Below are 19,648 nucleotides of genomic sequence, written 5' to 3'. Positions count from 1 at the left end.
TACTCGTCCTGTTGGTAACTCAGCGGTCTTATTCATCACTTCACACACTGCTGCCAATCTTTTCCTCATTAAAGATAAGAAAGACACCCAGACTTTATCATTTCTTTCTCGTAGAAATGATCTACCTTATTCAGAGTAGGATTTGTGAATGCTTAGCCATGTTAAAATTGTTTCTTTAGGATGTGAAAATGCAGAGACAGCTGAGCTAGTGCTAAATGCTTTTGAATATTTCCCTTGAGAAACGATGAAGTCTTACTGGTCTACCAAGATTTAATACTGATGTCAGTTCAGATGGTGAAGTTAGTCAAAATGAGTTGCATAACTCATCTTTACTGAAGCAAGTTCTCATAGAACTCTGCCTTAACTTTGGATTTACTCCATGCTAACATGTTAGCAGATGAATTCAGAGTTCAATGTTAAGAAATTTATTGGATGGTACAAAAATACATGATATGATAAACAGAAAGTATTTCTCATTAATGCCCAGACTAATTCGTCAGGACAAGGTCATCTTGTGTAGAAAATGACAAAGAACCTGAACACTGAAAATATTTCCTGTTTAGGTTACAGAAACATGAAGTAGGTGGGTAGAATGATTCCAAGAGCTGGTAGTAATTTGATTCATGATTCAGCTACCTTGCTGTTGTAATAATTCCTTCTCTTCAGCTTAATTGTCGGATTAAAGTATTTGCCCTTGTCATCTCTGTGGCTTCCTCACTTGTGAGGAACAGCAAGATTTGCATCTCTTTTCATCATGCTCTGAATTCAGCTAAAAGGAGCACACAAGCAATGTGTCAGTATTGATTTCTGTTTTGTTTTTGAAAAACCTGCCAAGTCTCTCTGTAAAACAAGAAATGGCACACAATTCAAGTATACAAAAAAAAGAAGTATTTGTTTTAACTGGACTGATACCTCCCTCTGCATCAATCTTGCAGTGAGTTTACCGCGAGGTAACTTCTCGAATGCCCATTTTGCTCATTGGCTTTGGGCCAATACAGCTGGCTACAGGCAAGAAAAGTTGTTTTAGTGCCAAAATACAAACATTTTTCAGCTATTTCAAAATCACTACAATGGAGATTTGACCACATTTTATCGGGAGAAAGTATTTTAAATTATTTGTAATATCTATGCTTCCAGAAATTATCACAGACACTTCTCTAAAGCAGGTGCTATACAAACATTGCAGGACAGTCTCTGAAACATTGCACTCATTATACCTCAAAAGAAATACTTACAAGCACACACTGTTCCTCTGGTATGAGGGAGGCAGTAAACAACAGGATGACATTCAACACTGTAAACTTTTATTTATCCTCTGAATATTTGAAAAGGAGAAGAAATGATAACTGAAGATAAGCTTTAACATTTAACTTACCTGTTTTTCTCACCTGGGGGCGTATAAGATTGAACTGCTGTTAAAGGACTGAGTTTTTGATCTGTACTTTTCAGCATGGCAATAATAAGCAATTGACAAGGTCATCTTTTTCTAGAATGCTTAAATTCATGTAATGAACAGCCTTATACTAAGAGCTAAACAAAAGCTAGTTTTGATTTTTCTCCCATGTCTTTATCCATCTCTGATTCTATACACGCTGCATATACAACAGGAATTAAGTTTCAGCAAAATTCATGCAGAATTTCTCTATGTTTGCAGCTCTACAGGCTCAGCCAAATGTAACTTACAGCAGAGCTGAAAAATTGCTGCTGTTGGAAAAAGCAAAAAAGTTAAAAAAGAAATTATGTGGATTTATTTTCAGCAGGACAAGCCACCTGCACTTTCCTACCTGAAAGTAGACAGTAAATAAGCACATTGCAAATATCGACCAATACATGCCTTGAGTAATTGCAGTATCAAAGTAACACTGATCTAAGTGGTGAAAGTTATTGTAGTTAACCCCCGGGGCAAAAAGTGCTTTGCCTTTCCATTAACACTGGTTGGTACATTATCTGGTTGCATTTAGAAGCATGACCCCAGTTAGACTTGGGATCTGATCCATTTGTTGCAGTTCAGTTAAGATACAGTGTTCTTTCTACTGGTTTGACTTATTCAGCACCTTTTTCTTATCTTCACTGTCACCCACCTCAGTGACCTTTCTGTGTTTTTTTGCTCCCCATCAAGCATTTTTTCTCCTGGCTGTTCCAATCGTGGAAAACTCTGGAATACATCTATGAGGGTATAATACTTTCCAACTTGTTTGTTCTTTTAAATAGCATTTTGGAACAACTGTCCTGGTTTATTTTGTTGCATACCATTGCTTTGTTTTAAAACTTCCTCTGTTCAAATATGTGTCCAATTTCCTGTAATTATCAATTCAGATTTCTTTTATACAGATGCTGTGTTTTTGGGGTTTTCTCTTTCACTTCCTTGTAAAATGGAATAAACATTTTTGTATAATCATACAATGATTTTCTTTCTTAGAGTTCTTTGTTCTTATCATCTGATTCCTTCCTTTCTGTCATTTGCCTTGAGATGTGGTCAGTGTGTTGCCTTGTTTTTCTTCTTTCTAGTGGAAAATTATAACTTTTTGTTATAAAGGTGTCTTTTTTTTTTTTTTTTAACAGTTGTATTCTCCTTCATTTTTAGTAAAATTCAGAATTTATCATCCAGTTTCTGCAATAAAATTCAGCTGTCAGTGCTGCTAGAAAATGAGTCACAAAATGAATATCCTGCTGTTTCTCTTGGTGAAAAATCCTGTATGCCACAATGATTTAAAAGTTAAAGAAAATAATCTTGGATTATATTGACTGAATCCCACTGAACAGATTAGGCAGAGATTACAGTAGTAATAGTGTTAAGGGGTAATGTAGATATAAAAGACTACTGAGAAAGGTTTGTGATTGCTATATATCTTCACAGGAAAATGCAAAATGTTACCAGATGGAATAATGTATTTGGCAGACATTTGGTGAAAATCTGGATTGATATATAATGTACATGCAAGAAACAAATTAACTTTCTGCTGTGGTTTGCATTATGTTAGATATGGAAATTAGACACAGGGACAGCTGTAAATGTCTCTCAGATTCTAATACGAAATTTTTGGGAAACAAATAGATATTGATATTAAGAGAAGAATGCAAACTTCTTAGTTTTTACTTCACAGCTGTTCATTGTAAACGTGTCATGTAAGAGACTAAAAACAACTCTATGGAAACAAGTATTAGAGTTCATACGATGGTTAATCTACTGACAGCTATATGAGATTATGCACTCATATGTGAATAAACAGTTATACCAAGAATAAGTTTGTTCTCCAGACACATTCCACTCATATGAACAGGCACTATACATAAATAGACATGAACAATTCGGAAGTTTAATGATATTTAATAGTAACAGATCAGTGAGCTGACGTTTTGAAACACCTATGAAGAAGCGTTGATGGATATGCTTTGAAAAAATCCCAAACTATTAGGATAAAATAAGATGTAAGAATATAACATAGCAAAACATATGTGTAATTATATTAACATTATCCTTTTCATGAGCTAGCTAGTTCTATTTCATAACAATACATTACAATACAGTTGATTTCTAGAAGCTATTTTTTTACTAAACTTCAATTACAACTAGGGTGTATGTACTTCTTTTGTGACCTAGATCATCAGACTTGTTTCTACTATCTCTTTAGCTACAGAAACATTAACAGTACTTGCTAGTAGCAGTTCTTTGCATTGTCTCTATTTACAGTTTTATAATTAAAATTGTCTTAATTTTTATTAAATTAAACAATAGCTTTTCAAATAAAGAACATGCATATATTTTCAAAGGTTGCTTGGTAACTTTGGCAGAAAACTGTAAGAATAGCAGTCTAACATTTAATGTAGCAAACTGTCTTCCCAAAAGACTTTCAAAATAGTTATAAAAATGCAGATAATTTCTCATAAGAAGAAAAAAATCCAAACAACAAGCATAACATTTTAAGATAGCTTGTCTATCTTGAGTTGAAAGTGCTTTAAATTCAAATTTAAGAATTTATTGCTCTTTATGTATGTTAGTTCAGATGCTATGCCCTTTCGTATGTATATCTCCAAGGTATCAACTTTTTCTCTTTGGGTGATGTTAGGGATTGGAACAGAAAAGAAAATTCTGAATTTTTAGTGAGATATTTTCAATAGATTATTCTATAACTGATATTGAATATAGTTACTACAAATGTTTTTTGGAGACTATATTAACAGTGGCCAGGTCCAATATGTGTGTGCAGTCACAGCAAATATGCACACAGATGGCCAATTAGACATGTACAATTTTATCCAAAGAGCATGGAAGTCAATAGGAGCTTTTGAACTGCCATCCAAAGATCTGGGATCAAACATTTATCTAGCTGCCAGAAAAACAAAGCTAACTGTACTAGATCAGAAATACTCCCCAGCCATCTCAGACAATTATCTTTAAACGTCACCAATTTGGTAGTGTACATGAATATAAATTAAATCAGATTTAAAGTTCATCTGGAATCAGTGCTGAATAAACATGTCTGGATGCTTCAGACAGGCAGGCCACATAGCATTGCTCACTTGGATCAACTGTGTCTGGACTGAGGCCTTGTTCAACTCAAGATTCTTGTTGAATTACAGCAAGTAATGAAAACATTGGTATAATTGCTGGATGATGACAGCTTGATGGAATTTTTTTTAAGCAGTGCTGCCTGTGGCGTATATTGTAAGGAAATTTCTGGAGTCCTTTGTACCCAAAGAACTGTGGTCTCTCAAGAGCACAATAAATGTGTAGAGCGGAGTAGCAATGAGAACTGAAATTCTCTCAGATAAGGAATTTTGGAAACTGCCCTTCTAGTGAGACCTACTGCAATGTGGAAATTAATTTTTCTAATAAACTTCATTGTACTTTAGCATACAAAATTGGTGTTTATGGCAGATTTAGTCAACATTTGTTTAAGAAATTTGTAGAACCAAAACTGATTTAACATGGGAAGAAGGGGAAGAAATACCGAAGCTTTTGGTGAAATATAGATTAATTAATATCACATTTTGAATAGTCCCAAATACCTTATATGTTAGTTTCCTGGCTTGAAGAGCTAAGTAAGTACATTGTTTCGTGAGGTTTCCTGATAATATATACATGTTAATGTCTGATTACCGCAGTTTAGAAGCAGATTTCCAAAGTTTAGAAGCAGACATTTTTAAACCACATTTAATTCCAGAAAAAAATATGTACATTAAACAAAATATACTATGAGGTTGATAGATTAATAAATTTGTATGGCAGGAATTGTATATTAAAATTTTGTTAAGAAATATTAGAAAATGATGACATGAGAGTGGCTTGAAGGGTGTCACATAATGGGCTAAAAATTTAAGTCACCTATGTGGATTTTCCTGGCACAAGAGGCCAGAATATATTTAATTCTCTGTCCTGTATGCATAATTTCACTGCGTATTTTCCAAATAACAGAAGGTCTTTATATAGCTGTAATTATGCATGTTCATTCACAACTGTTGAGGAGTTTAAGATTTTGCTTAAGATGTGCTAGGGCCAAGTGAAAACAAACAACAGAAAAAGTAAAATAATTTGTAGCTTTATTTTATATCTTTGGCAAAATATCCTATACCAAACTAAGTTTCCATGTTTTAGAGAATTTTATTTAACCTTATCTTTACCACTCAAATTCTTTTCTTCCAAATACTGACTTAGTAAAATACCCAGGAATTAAAATAAATTAAAACATTAGAAACAGGCAGGTAGCCATCCTTTTCTGTGATGTCAGATGGTTTAGGTATGCCTCTACAATTTTAAGATGGTATTTTTTATGTGTGCTTCTGCAGCTTTAGAATGGTGCTTACACTGAGGAGAAAAATATTTAAATATCTGGAATGCATTTCTTAAATCTTTGCTTTAAGGGTGTTCCTGAATCCCTTGTCTGTAGACTGTAAAAAATTTTTATGAGAAAAAATTTTTATGAGAAAGAATTGATATTCATTTTGTTATACTTAAGATTTTAAGTTAGTCTGTCTGAAAAAAAAAAAAAAAAAAAAAAAAAAGAGAGAAAAAATAGCAAAGATGAGTGGAAGATCTTAGGGTTTTGAGATTTCTTTCTTTTAAATCTGAACCTGTTTTCACAATGACAAAAGAGACAAATGACAGAAGCTTAACAGCTCACTTCTGTGTCATAGGCTCACACTTGTGCTGTAGGAGAGGATGTTGGCCAAACAAAGCTGACAAAAGGCTGTGATAACATCCTGTCAGTTCTCTTCAAATTAATATAGAGAAAGGAAATAGGAATAAGAAGGAATTGTTTCAGTAAATAACAATACAGAAATAGAAGCTAACAAGAAGCACAAAAGTATCAGTCAGTGCTGAAGCTCAGAAGTCAGGCAAATGATATATAAGCAATAGAGCAAAAATGGATAATCAAAAAATTCATCTGCAATACAAAAGGAGCTCTTCTTAAAATGGTTAATGTGTTGGAAATTAAAAGTTGACATCATTTTCAGTCTAGTGTGCTCATATTATTACAAAAATAAATAACTGTATCATAACTTTCTGTAAGCTTTTCCTTTCTGCCTAAAGGTGAATTTAGCCAATGGTGGATGAAAAGTTACTTAGCATGGATGAAGCAAGTGAGGCTGCTCTAGATGTTATAAATAATAGACATATTAATAATATGATACTGACCTACATACTTGCTTTGCATAAAATTGCCAGAATGCTCTGGGTCACAATCTCTTCATCATGGTTTCCTAAAATTCTCTAGCTCTCTGAAAGAATGTGGATTTTGCAGGTTCTAAGACACAAAGACTGCAGCTTTGTTTGGAATTTGACCTAAGTGATTGGTGAGGCCCTCAATTTCTTTTAAGAATAAAAATATATCTGCTTTGAACTTTGAGCATTTACTCTCTGAATAAAGACCAATGGTTTCATTTAAGTCAGGAAAAAAAGCCCCTTATCTAGCCCACGGTACATTTGAATGTGTAGTTAGGAGTTGGAACAGAAAAACAGTCACCAGGAGAACTTGTTTTGTTGTTCTGATGTAGCTAACCACGATTGCAGACTTCATGCTGTGCACATATATGACACATCTATTTAGAAAACAATAGCACTAAATTTGAGGTGGGGAAAACAGAATAGACAGACAGAACAGTGTTTTTAACTTACATGGGAGAAGCCCTTTCCCATCAGTCTCCATTGGAAGGCCAGATATAGACTATAGATTAGACAGGATGTCTAATTTAAAATAAGATGAATCAGCTGAACTTAATTATTCATGCTTGTTATGAGATGAATAAAACAAATTTATTTAAATTTAAAAAAGGCATGTGGATTAAGAATAGTAATGAGCAGTTAAATAGAAGTAAATATAGTGATGTGATAAAATCAAAAGATCATACAGAAAAAGAAAAAAAAAGAATTAGAATGTAAAATATGTCAATTCACTTTTTGCACTTTGAACTCTTGATAGACTGAAATGATTGTAGCATCATTAAATTGTCTGCCAAAAACTTTGAGGGATTTTAGAATTTGAAAACTTAAATGAAAGAAGGTAACTATTGCTGAGGACTTGACAATTAAGTGTAGTAGAGTATTTTTAACACGTTTGGAATTGTTTCCTCTGTTTGTAAGTGCTCTGCATTTTGTTACCATGCTATTTCTTTTTCATATGCCCTATTATTAACAAAGACATTGATGCAGTAAGATCTGCCATGAAAGTCTGCAGAGATCCTCCTTAGTTGTAAAACAGTCCTCAATAGGTTCCAAACAATTCAGTTAGCATATAGCTCCTAAACAGCAAAATGACACAGTAGAACTCGGCCAGGTTCTGCTCTCATATTTTATGTACTTGTTGGTAATATTTCAGTCAAATCTGAGAAAAGAGTAAAGGCCACAGATCTGTGGAATTTCTGTTAGCATTGTGAAATAGAGACCACAAAGGGAAAGACAGCGGTTCAAAGGGATGTGATGCCATCTTTGTTACAAATTGAGAAATTCATCTGTGATTCCAAGGTCTAAAAATCTAGGCTTCATCAGCTCTTCTTATCAGCTTGAGAAGATACTCTTTCACCAAATGTATCTTCTTTAATTAGAGTGAACTTTCTACCTCCCTGATTCAAGCTGTCTTTGAAGAGTAGTTTTCAGAATTGATCAGCTGCAAGAGTTTCTTGAAAAGTCATCTTACAAGCACAACTTTCCTCTACATAGTTCCTTCAAACACCGTCTATGTTAAGCATAGGGAAGGAAGGTCAAGTTGCCTTACAGTTGTGGTCTTTATATGCTAATTGTAATTTTTTTCATCGTTTTGGAGTTTTTGCAATACTGATCCAATTTCTGTATGTCATCAATATTTAAGATCAAATTTAACAATTCACAAAACCTTTAATTAACAATAGTAATTTCAAAGCAAAAACCCTTTCAAAACAGAGGACAGTAATATAAATCAACAGTGATGCTTCATGCTGAAGCACATGCTCACATGCTAAGGCCAAATTAAGGACCTAGTTTTCTCTGGATATATGCAGTTAAATCAGAGCTCTGGTTTAGGCAAGACTTCCCATGACTGTTTAATTAACACCACATTAAGAAACGTGCATGCAAGTGTTTTTTTATAAATTTTCAAAAAGTCATGTTCATGACATTTTAGTGTTTATTTTGGGAACATAATTCTCTAAAGCTGCAAGTATTTTTATTGAGAAAATAAATTGTAACTACTGTGATAGAGACTGAATTACTGAGTTGTTCAATTTAAATTGTGTTCATTATTTTTGACCCTGCATTTTAATCTTTAGCATTTTAGGGTGATCCATATTTGTAAGAGGGTATTTATGTATTCAGATTATTAAGCTTTCAAAGCTCTCAAGTGTCTGGTTCATAAATCACAAACAACACAAGATCACAGAAATCTGAAAACAGAAAAACAAGAGCAGCCGATCTTTGGGAGAAAGGTTTTAAATGCTGAATTTTGTAATATACTCTTACACATTTCATCATTACAAATAATGTTCTATCAGCATGTTTATGTCAAATGCTAAATAGTCAGTTGGGCCAGTGAATAGAATGAAAATGAAAAGGGACAGGAAAAGAATAAAAGAGTCCAAAGTCCAGAAATAAGAACAACGAAGTAGATTTAAAATGCATATGTTACTTTAAATAATATGAGATGAATAGGTAAGATAGGTATTCTCAGTTTTATTTATTTATTTTTTAATGAGATGAATACTGACAAGATCTAGAATGAAAAAAAAAAAAACAGTATAATTAGAACGTTATAAATCTTTTTTGATTTTGTGCCCCATCTTAACATTGTGCTGTCATATGCTTCAGTATATCTCAGAATATTATAGAAATGTACATCATTATCAACTAGACATGCTTTACTCAGTCTGAGCTTAAAAATGACTATTATTTTGCCTTGATGCCTCACATGTGTAGAAGGCAAGAACCACATGATCATTTAGATGCACAGTGATGCTATAGTGCAAATATTTAAGTAGACTGATAGAAGACTGTAAAATAGCAAGTTGAAGTTTTTTTTTCCCTAAGGTCAATTAGAAGTCTGTTGAAGATGGATGTGCTAATATAAAAACTGCAAACACTGATTGAAGTATAAAATAGACTGGTAGCTGCTGTCCAAATATTTTACCTTGCATTAACACTGAGAAACTGAATGTGTTATAACTAGCTGTGGTCTTCACCAGCCATTATATAAAAGAGTATAAAACTTAAATCAGATTAATTCAGCCAGTCATGGATGCTTAGAACACACAAAAGTGACAGCTAAACAGTTTATAGAGAAATGAATTTGAAGGATACATGTGCATGACGAGAGATTTCTTAAAATATTTAAAAATTATTTGACTACACATTGGATCAAGTTTTTGCAGATAGCAATTTGACTGATAGTGTATTTTTAATGTAGAGCTAACTCAAACTCAATTATCTTAGTGTAGAAAGATCTTAGTGTAGAAAGATCTTGGTAAAATTGCTAAGATAGTAGGCCTAAGTCAAAGGTAATAGTGGCAATGATGTGAAGAAGCAGGAAAAAGGTTTGTAAACCTCTAATGACTTTAAAAGAGAAAAGAAAATACAAAAACAACCTGAACTGAAAAATGAAGAATAAATTTGTGACATTATCATTAAAAAAAAAAAAAAAAAGAAGAAGAAGAAAAGAAAGAAAATACATACAACCTGCAGCATGTAAAGCAGAATTTGAACAAATACAAATTATAGTACTCTATATCTTCTTCAGGTGTTTTTTTAAAATCTTCTAGATAAGCTCCTCTGACACCTTATTGGGTGCCAAATGTCAGGATTTCTTCTGATTTCTTCTGAGATTCTCTGTGATTTTCCCTCTCTATCCTCTCCCCAGTTTCATACAAAGAAAGACCAGACATATTTCGACTTTACACTTGTTGTCTGCTTTACCATGTCATAAAATATGTTATAGGTATTCTCTTTTTCTTCTGCACAAATTGAACAGTTTTGTAAGAAATCATTCATAGCTGCTCTATTTTGTAAAGAAAACTCCCCAGCTCCAGCCTTCCTATTGATGCTGAAGAAAGGTTTAGTCAGCAACACTTATTTGTCAGCACTGATGCATTTTGCCTTATATAATAAGGTGTTCAACAAAACCAATGAAACACAAGCATATATTTTTTTTCTCAGGAAAAAAACAATGATTTTCTAATACAATGTCAGATGCTCAAGTATCTTATTGATAGGGCTGATACAGTTTTTGAGAGAGAGGATGCAGGGAGGTGTGTTGCCACCCAGCCCTGAGTGTCTTGGAAGTTCTGCCTGCATTGTACAAACCACACTAGGGCTGCTGGCTATCAGGCAGAGCATGTCATCCCCAGGATCTCCAGGCATTCTCCAAACTGCTCAGGGCTTCATAATGGCAAGCAGCTTGCTGTTCAGCATAGTTTCAGGGAATAGAATGGGTTAAAAAGCACTGGTCCAGTCCATTTCCTATAGCCACGTAACAGTCTGTTCTCAATAGCTTTAAGTTTATAATGAGAGTTGAATACAAGTTTTTCCATTGGAATTTCCCAACAGAAAATGTTGCTTCTGGAAAACTAATTTCTGTGAGAAATATTATAGAATGCCAAAAAATATATTATTCTTCCAAAAAATTAGAATGTACTTCATTTAATTTTTATTTGAGCCAAACAAGTGGATTTTAATTTACTCTAAGATCTTTACAGAAACAAACTGCATTTTTCTATAGTATACTGATTTCCTTATGATGCAACTATTGACTTTAGTCCCATCCCTCCTATGGGGCACCATCCCTGAAGTGCTTCATCTTCCATATTGCCACTTATAGAACAAAGTTCTATGTACATATTGTCTCACAGGCTTAGAGGGGGCCAGGGGAGTCTGGCTTTACAGTTCATATTGCACACTAGGTGCACCACAGAAACATGATGCTGATTTTGTGTGTGTGTGTGTGTGTGTGTGTGTGTGATTCATATCACAGTGCTTCAGGTCATTCTAACAAATGAAAATGAAGTGTTATAGTTTTAGGAATGCCAAAATGCTAATTTTCAAAACTCTAATGTATAGTCTGCAGAGTACAAATCTCCACTGTACTGAACATTATAATGTGAAAAATAGTTATTATTATGTATTTTTTTTCCTTCCTAGAACTTTTCAATGTAGTCATATACTAATTCAAGGTGTAAATGAAATGGTTACCATTGGAATTTCCATTGGGCTTAAATTAGATTTTCAACTTCTTCAAAATTCAATTTTGCCCTTAACCATTTATTCTTATGTGCTTATAAAATATTTCATTTCAAGAATATTTCTTCCTGTAGAGCTGTCATGTGAATAAGCTGAATTTCGGTGCAGTGGAAATTATTTAATAATTATCACTTTAAAATGATTTCTTCACTCATATGTTTGAAATGATATTCTGTTTATGAAACAAGCTTCTTCCAACATCTCTTCTTGTGCTCATTTGAGTTCCTTCTTCTCTCCCAAAATGAGAAACCAAAGAAGAGTAGACAACATATTAGTAACTGGATTACAAAGACAGGACTATATTGAACAAATACTCTAATTCTGTGTCACAGTAATTAAAATAGAGGTCACATATATACACAAGGTTTCAGTTATATTATTACTTGCTTATTCCTTGTATCACTGGGGGGATTTGGTTTTGTTTTTTAGTGTTTTTTCCTTCTTTTTTTCTTTTTTTACCTATAGAGGATATTTGGGGAAATTAGAAGGTATTCAAGTTAGTGAGTAAATGACAGGAAATGTATCCATAATGAACCCAAATTAATTGCGTAACATTGCATTTTTCATTGAGGTTTCTTTATTTGGTGATATTGTTGCAGTGGCTACTTTTTTTTTATTTATGTTTCCTCATACCTTCACTTTTAAATTTCTTTCAAGTCCTTACTTACATTTTAAAACATAGCTTTCATGTTTACATTAAATCAATGTGATTTTCTTCATATAGGATTCTACTATTTGTAAGGATTCCCTCACAATTGGCAAGGCAAAGTATGCACAGATTACTTTTTAATGAGCTAGCAAACATCAGTAGGTGCTTGTGAATAAAACAAGTAAAAACATCTTTTGCAAGCATGTAAATTATCTGTGAAAAATGTTAAATTTACTTAATTTTTTTGAAGACTAAATTATATACTGGCTGTGAAGTATTTCTTTTTACATTTGATTTTCAGAAAGTGCTGACAAATGAAATCTACAGATCATACTCAAATGCTATCTTCTTTACATCCAGGGAACTAAATGTTTAATACATTTTTTGTTCACCAAAAAGCACATTTTTCCCATGGCTTCCTTTCACTTAAAGCTCTCTTTTACCAAATTCTCATCCCTACCTATAAGTATTGTCTAACCTCTTCCCAGTGATATCTCAGCTACTTACAGAGATTGATGAGGGGGAGAAGGACAAGGTACAGAAGAGCCACAGAGGCTGCATTCTGTTCCTAGTGTAATAGAGGATAAATTTAATTAAAATACACCTGCAGTATGTAGTCTGCCAGAATTTAATTATATGAAGTGGCAGTTTCTTATGGATGAGAATGGCTATTCTCCTTATTTTAAACTGAGTAAAGCATAATAATTCAAACCAATTCATTGTCCTTTAAAGTTCAGAGCCTCCCAATTTGTCACAGCCAAGCTTAGAAAGGGTGCTGTGTCATAGCACATGGCACTGAGGGAGCTTCATTTAGACCCTCTCTTTTACAGAGCTTCACAGGTGTTGAAGTACAGGCAGGCAAAACTAATGTCCACATCTCTCAAAATATAATGAATTTAAAAGGCTCTTTGACCATTCTGAACATGCAATCAGTAACATCCAGAAAAGAAATTAAAGGATAATTCATTATTTGACTCTTCCCTTTATAATACCACACACTTTTCTTTTATATTCCGTTCATCAAAGGCTCGATGTCTCCGCTTTTCTGTCAGTGAAAATAGTACTTATGTAATTTTTAGTCATTTTGTTGTTAAAGATTAACCTTGGCTAAGTGTAGTGTAGTAGTGATAATTGGTGTGTTTTTGATAGCTGCATCATAGCAAATACAACACATATGAAGTCATATATACAAATATTAGATTGGTGTAAGAAAAAAGAGTTTGGAAAATGTAGAAATAAGCTAAAAGACAGACTAATGGATTTTTTTTCTTTTTTCTTCTGGAATAGAGAAAAACTTGCATACAAACATCATCTAAAAGTGGTAATTCTGTGTCTGCCGTCTTCCAGGGAAACCATATGTGTATAGTCTCTCTTACTTAGAGCAGACTTAGTCACTGAAGACTACAGCTTAATGGCAGACGAAATCTACATATGTTTTGAAATTTAACATTTGGTGCATAAGAAAGAAAATGTAAGCCTTGCTGGAAATAACTGTTATTATTTTAACTACTGGAAGAATCATCATTTCCTGGTCCTTATTACTTTTGGATTACTGGAATGTTTTGTAGAGAGAAATAATATTGTAGGGAGCAGGCATATACTACATATACTCATGTGTCTGGAATTTCAGACACTGTTCATTTTAGCCTCCTTTAGAGATGAGACAATTGGTCTGAGACTGTCTTTCAGTGTCATTTTTTATCTAGCTGACTAATAAAACAAATGTTATTGCTAACCAGGGTCTCAAATATGAATACCACCCACAATATCATGATAATTATCTATTTTTATCATCATCTGTGAAAGATGTCCAGAGAAACCCTATTGGACTGAACATCAAAAGAGAAAGGAAGATAATACATGTTTTTTAGAACCTTATAACGTGATCCTGGTATCAAATTCCATAAGCATACATAAATTAAGATTCCATCACAGTCCCGGTTAGCTAAAAGACTATACTATAAAAAAGAGATAGAATCCAAGGTTGACAATAATTAGAATTTTAAAAGATCAAAAGTTTGTCTCCTAACAAAAGCCAGAAAGAAACATTAGTTTTCTAAACTGCTTTGGTCCAGACATGCTCTCTAAGGTAGTCAGTTTTAATATAGCAGACATATTTTTACTTAATCAGTAGCTCTGGGATAGCCACTCTCAGAATTATAGACATTAGGTATATTAAACAACAATCCCTTTGAAAATGATGAACAGCAAACAATAAGCTATTAAAATAGTTGTCCTCTTCAAATAAATAAATAGATAATACAACTATGTGTGATCGCACTAGAAAATAAAGAGATAAAGAAAATGAATGTAAGTGTAGCAAAAAATAAATCTAAGAAGTTATTTTCAAAGAATACTTTCTATTGCTTTAATGTAGAGGAGTGTCAGGAGGAACAATACTGAATAAAGATGACAGAAAAAAGAGTTTGCTGTGTTCTCTCTTTCACCACAACGAAAGTGTAATCATTATCTGGAAATTATTTTCCATAGCTGTCTGAAAATGTCATTACCTCCTATAGCTTTCTGATCTTCCATAGCTTCTTTGATTATGGTCTTTCCACTCAGGTGTGACTCACAAACCTTAAGTAATATATTCAATATTTTGTCATTTTTCTAGATATACAATAACATCACAGCATTTAGACATTTTTGAGATTATTTCAGTAGTGTTTTTCCCTTCAGGTTGTTGTACCCATTTCCCATTTTTACAAAATAATCTAAGGTACCTTTTTTGTCTCTAAACACAAAGTAAATCTCAGTTCTGTAAGTCATGATTTCATGCATTGTAGGTTACTTTCTAAGCTCAGAAATCTGAGGGTAATTTAAAGTAGTGTAAGTATTTTGTGCCTCTGTGTTCACAGGTACAATCTGTGAATAGTCTCAAAATCGTGCACTATACAAAAGTAATGTCTTACGTGTAAAGAAAAGATTTCATTAGGACAGAAAAATACCAATAATCTAATCCAGGAATCAATGCTAGTTCACGTCTGATTATTACAGGAATAAAAAGAAAAAGAAAAGGAAGTAAAGAATTGAGGCTGTAAGGTATTGAGGCTGTAAGTTAATCTCAGTAATAATAGTGCAGTTAAATTTGTTATATTCGCACTTGTTAGTATTTGACTCTTGCATGCATTATGATCATGTTTGTGCTGCTGCTCTGGGTCCTCAAGTTGATGGCCTAAGTATGTGTGTGTGTGCTTGTTTGCAGGTGTCTGTGAACGTTTTAACGTTGAGTTTTCCTCATCTGGAGTGCTTTGCTTAGAGGAATATGATGTTGACAGCTTCTTCCTCTATTCAGAATCTAACTGAATGGCTTTTATATATTTGATAGCATAATATTACACTTTGCACCTTCTTCTGCAAGTTCACTTTACATCTGATTTCACTACTCATGCTTTCTTTTGTGTATACTAGATATTATTTCTTTGTTTACTTTGTTCTTCTACCCCTAAAAATATTTGATACAACTGTGTCATGGAGTTGACTAGATCAATCTATGTCCGTGACAGGGGCGACAGGCCTCTGCCTTCCCCCCCCACCCCAGTCCCACAAAAAAATGGGAAGGAAGGAAGGGAGGAAAAGAGCAGCGGCAACAATCTATGGAGGAAAACTTATTTTACTATAATATCGGAATACAAAATAACACAATATATACAATTTAATTGAAATTGAGATTAATAAATCAGACAAGATGAGAGAGAGAGAGTTCCCGGGACCGAGTCAAACCTGAAAAGCTTGGAACAGCCAGGAAAGCACCCTCCAGCACCCACTGCAAGGCAGCAAGAGAGCGCCCCCCCCACCCGGAAGGGCCAGATCCCGTGACTGCTGTAATGTACAGGGATAGGTACTTGGAATTGGGGCAGTGACACTTTAATGCCCCGTACACTACATGATGTTTTGATGTGGAATACTGAAATCCAAAAACAAAAAAAAACAAAAAAAACCAAAATCATAGAACCATGACAAACTGCGCTTCTTTAGCTGACCGTTTCTAAGTTGTTTAATGCTACGAGGTCTGAAGTCTGAGACTGCTGAATATAGCAATAGGTTTGGCAGAGAGATGAAGACTCTTAAACAAGAGTTTTCTCCAGACTATAGTATCTCCATGCGGAGGGTTGTTGTGGCCACCCCCACACCTAAAGAATGCCTCTGCCAAGAGCAAAAAAATAGTGATTGTCACAGGAGACTCCCTTCTGGACCCTATTTGAGGGAAAGTCTGCTGCCTCCCTGGGGCCCAAGTCAGGGACTTAACTAGAAAGCTCCCTAGTCTGATATGGCCCTCTGATTATGACTCACTTTCATTAATTCAGATTAGCAGCAGTAAAGTAATGGGGAGAAGCTTAAGGTCCGTCAAAAAGGGCTTTAGGACCTTGGGGCAGTAAGTTGAAGGAGGAGCCATGGGAGGTTCAGGTTGGATATTAGGAAAATATTATTCTCAGGAGTGGTGCTGCATTGGAGCAGATTGCACAGAGAGTTGATGGAGTCACTATCCCTAGAGGTTTTTGAGAAAAGGGTAGATGTGACACTGAGGGACATGGTTTAGTGGGCATAAGGTGAAAGCTTGATAGTTCGACTTGATTATCTTAAAAGATTGCTTTCCAACTTTAATGATTGTATGATTCTGTGATTCTAGGATCTCTCAGGCTACTGATCTTTGCTAAGAGTGAGCTTCCAGGTATTATAGTCATTTCTAGGAACAGCACACAAGTCCCATGTGTAAATTTCAAACTAAGAAAAAATCTTCTGGTAGGGTTCAGTCACAAACAACTGTTCCAACACAGTTACTACAGCTATGTTTTAAGAGTCTTCTGTGAAAACCTATCCTGCTCAAGTCTTCCTAGCTTTATAAATGCCTTCATTTTATAAAGCAGCTTTCATATTTTTATTCCAATTAGGTTTCTTTTCTTTTTCATTAAAAAAACAACAACAAAACTAATTAAAAGTTTATGAAAACTGTTAATTTCAATGCATTGTTCAGCACCAGATCTCTTGATACTAAGAGAGACAAAATGCATGGGCAGAGAAACACTGTAGTTACTTTTCATAATACAATCATATTAACAGAAGGAATACTGTCAAAAACAGAAAAAAAGATTATCGCTAATAAAAAATGTATGATTCTTGCATTTGTCTCCTGACTGAGTCCTAAGCTGTATGCTGTATTTGTTTATGAACCAACAATTTATGCTAGGATAAGTATAGTCATTCTAGTTGCTCTCTAACTTGATATTTACAATATTATTTGGAATAAGGATGATGGATGAATCTGAATCTATTTAGCAATAAGATTAAACCTGCTGTCTTATTATGTGGAGATGATCTGGTCATCAAACAATTGTCCATAATTGAGTAACAGTCCTCTTCTGGTTACTTCTCAGAAGAAAAGGATGGGTGACCCAATTTTCTGTAGGGGACACAATATTTTGTAATGTCTTGGAAATGTTGGAGAAATAATTCCAGAAACCTTACTTTCTCTAACACTGCCTCGTGATGCCACTGTCTGAGACAACTGTAAATCTGATTTTAGTCCTTACTACTTGTACTCAGTTGCCTAGGAAAAAATAGTTTAACAAAATTGTGTTGTCTGTCTGACTCATCTGCTATCTGTATTAGCCCTGCAATTATTACAGGTCTATAAATATGCACTTTAGAACCTGTATTGTCAAGAAAACCTCTCAAAATTTTCACCTTCTTTTAATTCACAAACAGAAATAACTCATATGGCTCAGAAATACATGGTGTTATAGATGATAAATATTCCAGTGTCTTGAAAATAATTGTTTTCATTACACATGCTCATTTATTTGAGCAATGATTTCAAGAGCCTTTTTTTTTTTTGTTCTCTGTTGATGTAGAAATTGATGTAGGAAAAAGTTTTATGTCAGATCTTGTCAGGATTAAGTCTGTATGTACATTCTGAAATGCAAATAAAAGCATGATTTTTGTCTCTAAGCTATGGTAGATCAAATTAAAAGAAGAAAAAGAAGAACAAAAAAAACCCGATATTGAAACTGATGATTGTTACAGTATATTAATTTTACTTATTCTGAGCTCATTTGATATTCCCAATTGGCATGTACTCCAATTTCAACTTGAACTTTGATTGTCTACACTATCTTTGTTAATAAAATTTATTGCTCTAAGTATTGTTGTTAAAAAAATTAAACCTTTGTTATCAAAGCACTGGGAATAGCAAATAATTCCATTGTAGCATATGTCTCACTTATCATGTTTCTTAACTTGAAATAATGGTTAATGGCCTCTATCAGGAACCTGATGCTGAACTAAACACAAGATACACATGATACCTTACATTCTTGCAGTCTTTTTTATGTTGGAATCTAAGAATAGTTAAACCCATCTGCTTTCCAGCACTGAAGAAAAAGAAGAAGAAAGGCAACAAGGACTCCATTCTGCTATAACCAACTCTAAAAAAGTTCTATATTTTATTTATTTATTTATTTATTTTTCTGGGATGTAACAGCTGTAGTTAAAAAATAACCAGTTAGATGAGCATTATAGGAGGACTTTGGTTCTGACATTTGTTGAAGACAAGGAATGAAATGATCACAGAAATACACAGCTGTGACTTTAAAACCATATGTATAAAGATGAGACAGAATCTGGCTCCAAATGAAATATTTGGACTCTGTTGCATATGACAAATACTGCATATGGAGTGTTCAATTTATTTCTCATCTGAAGATTTCTGGACAGAAATTTTCCTTGTCTCTTATTCACATAAATAATTCCACTGAATTGGAAATGCAAAAACCCCGTTTTAAGCCTACAGTCCCAGCTTTCTAACTAACTGTATTTTCACCCACCATGAAGATATGCAGCTTCTCTTTTTACTTATCGCTCTAACAAAACTGGGAAATGGTATTTAAAGAGAAGAAAAAACATGTTTTCTTGATTACATTCATGAAGACCAGTGTAGGCAATGTAATTAGTGTTTGCAATACATTTCTAATTATTTACTGTATATAGAGCACTTTCACTATTTCTGTCCTGCTTACGATATGACAGAGTAATCTTGCTTCTCCCAGTCCAGGACTTGAAATATTTTCTTACAGTGAAAAACCAATGCATTCTCCTTTCATATTCCGCAGCTCGGCTGTACAGATTATGAAGTTCTGAAATGAACAATTTGCAGAAAAAAAGTGCCTTTTAGAATGCATTATATTCCAATTTATAAAATGTGACAATGTTTTTACTTTTTAACCAAACATTTTCTGATAGCATTCTATGCATATGAAAATTCTACTCCTGAGGTAAGTGAAGCTAAGTCATTTCTTTTG

The sequence above is a fragment of the Lagopus leucura genome, unplaced genomic scaffold (assembly GCF_019238085.1).
Source record: "Lagopus leucura isolate 7727_CA_CO unplaced genomic scaffold, USGS_WTPT01 Super-Scaffold_100004, whole genome shotgun sequence".
In the NCBI taxonomy this organism is placed as follows: Eukaryota; Metazoa; Chordata; class Aves; order Galliformes; family Phasianidae; genus Lagopus; species Lagopus leucura.
Note: the sequence above shows the minus strand (reverse complement) of the source record.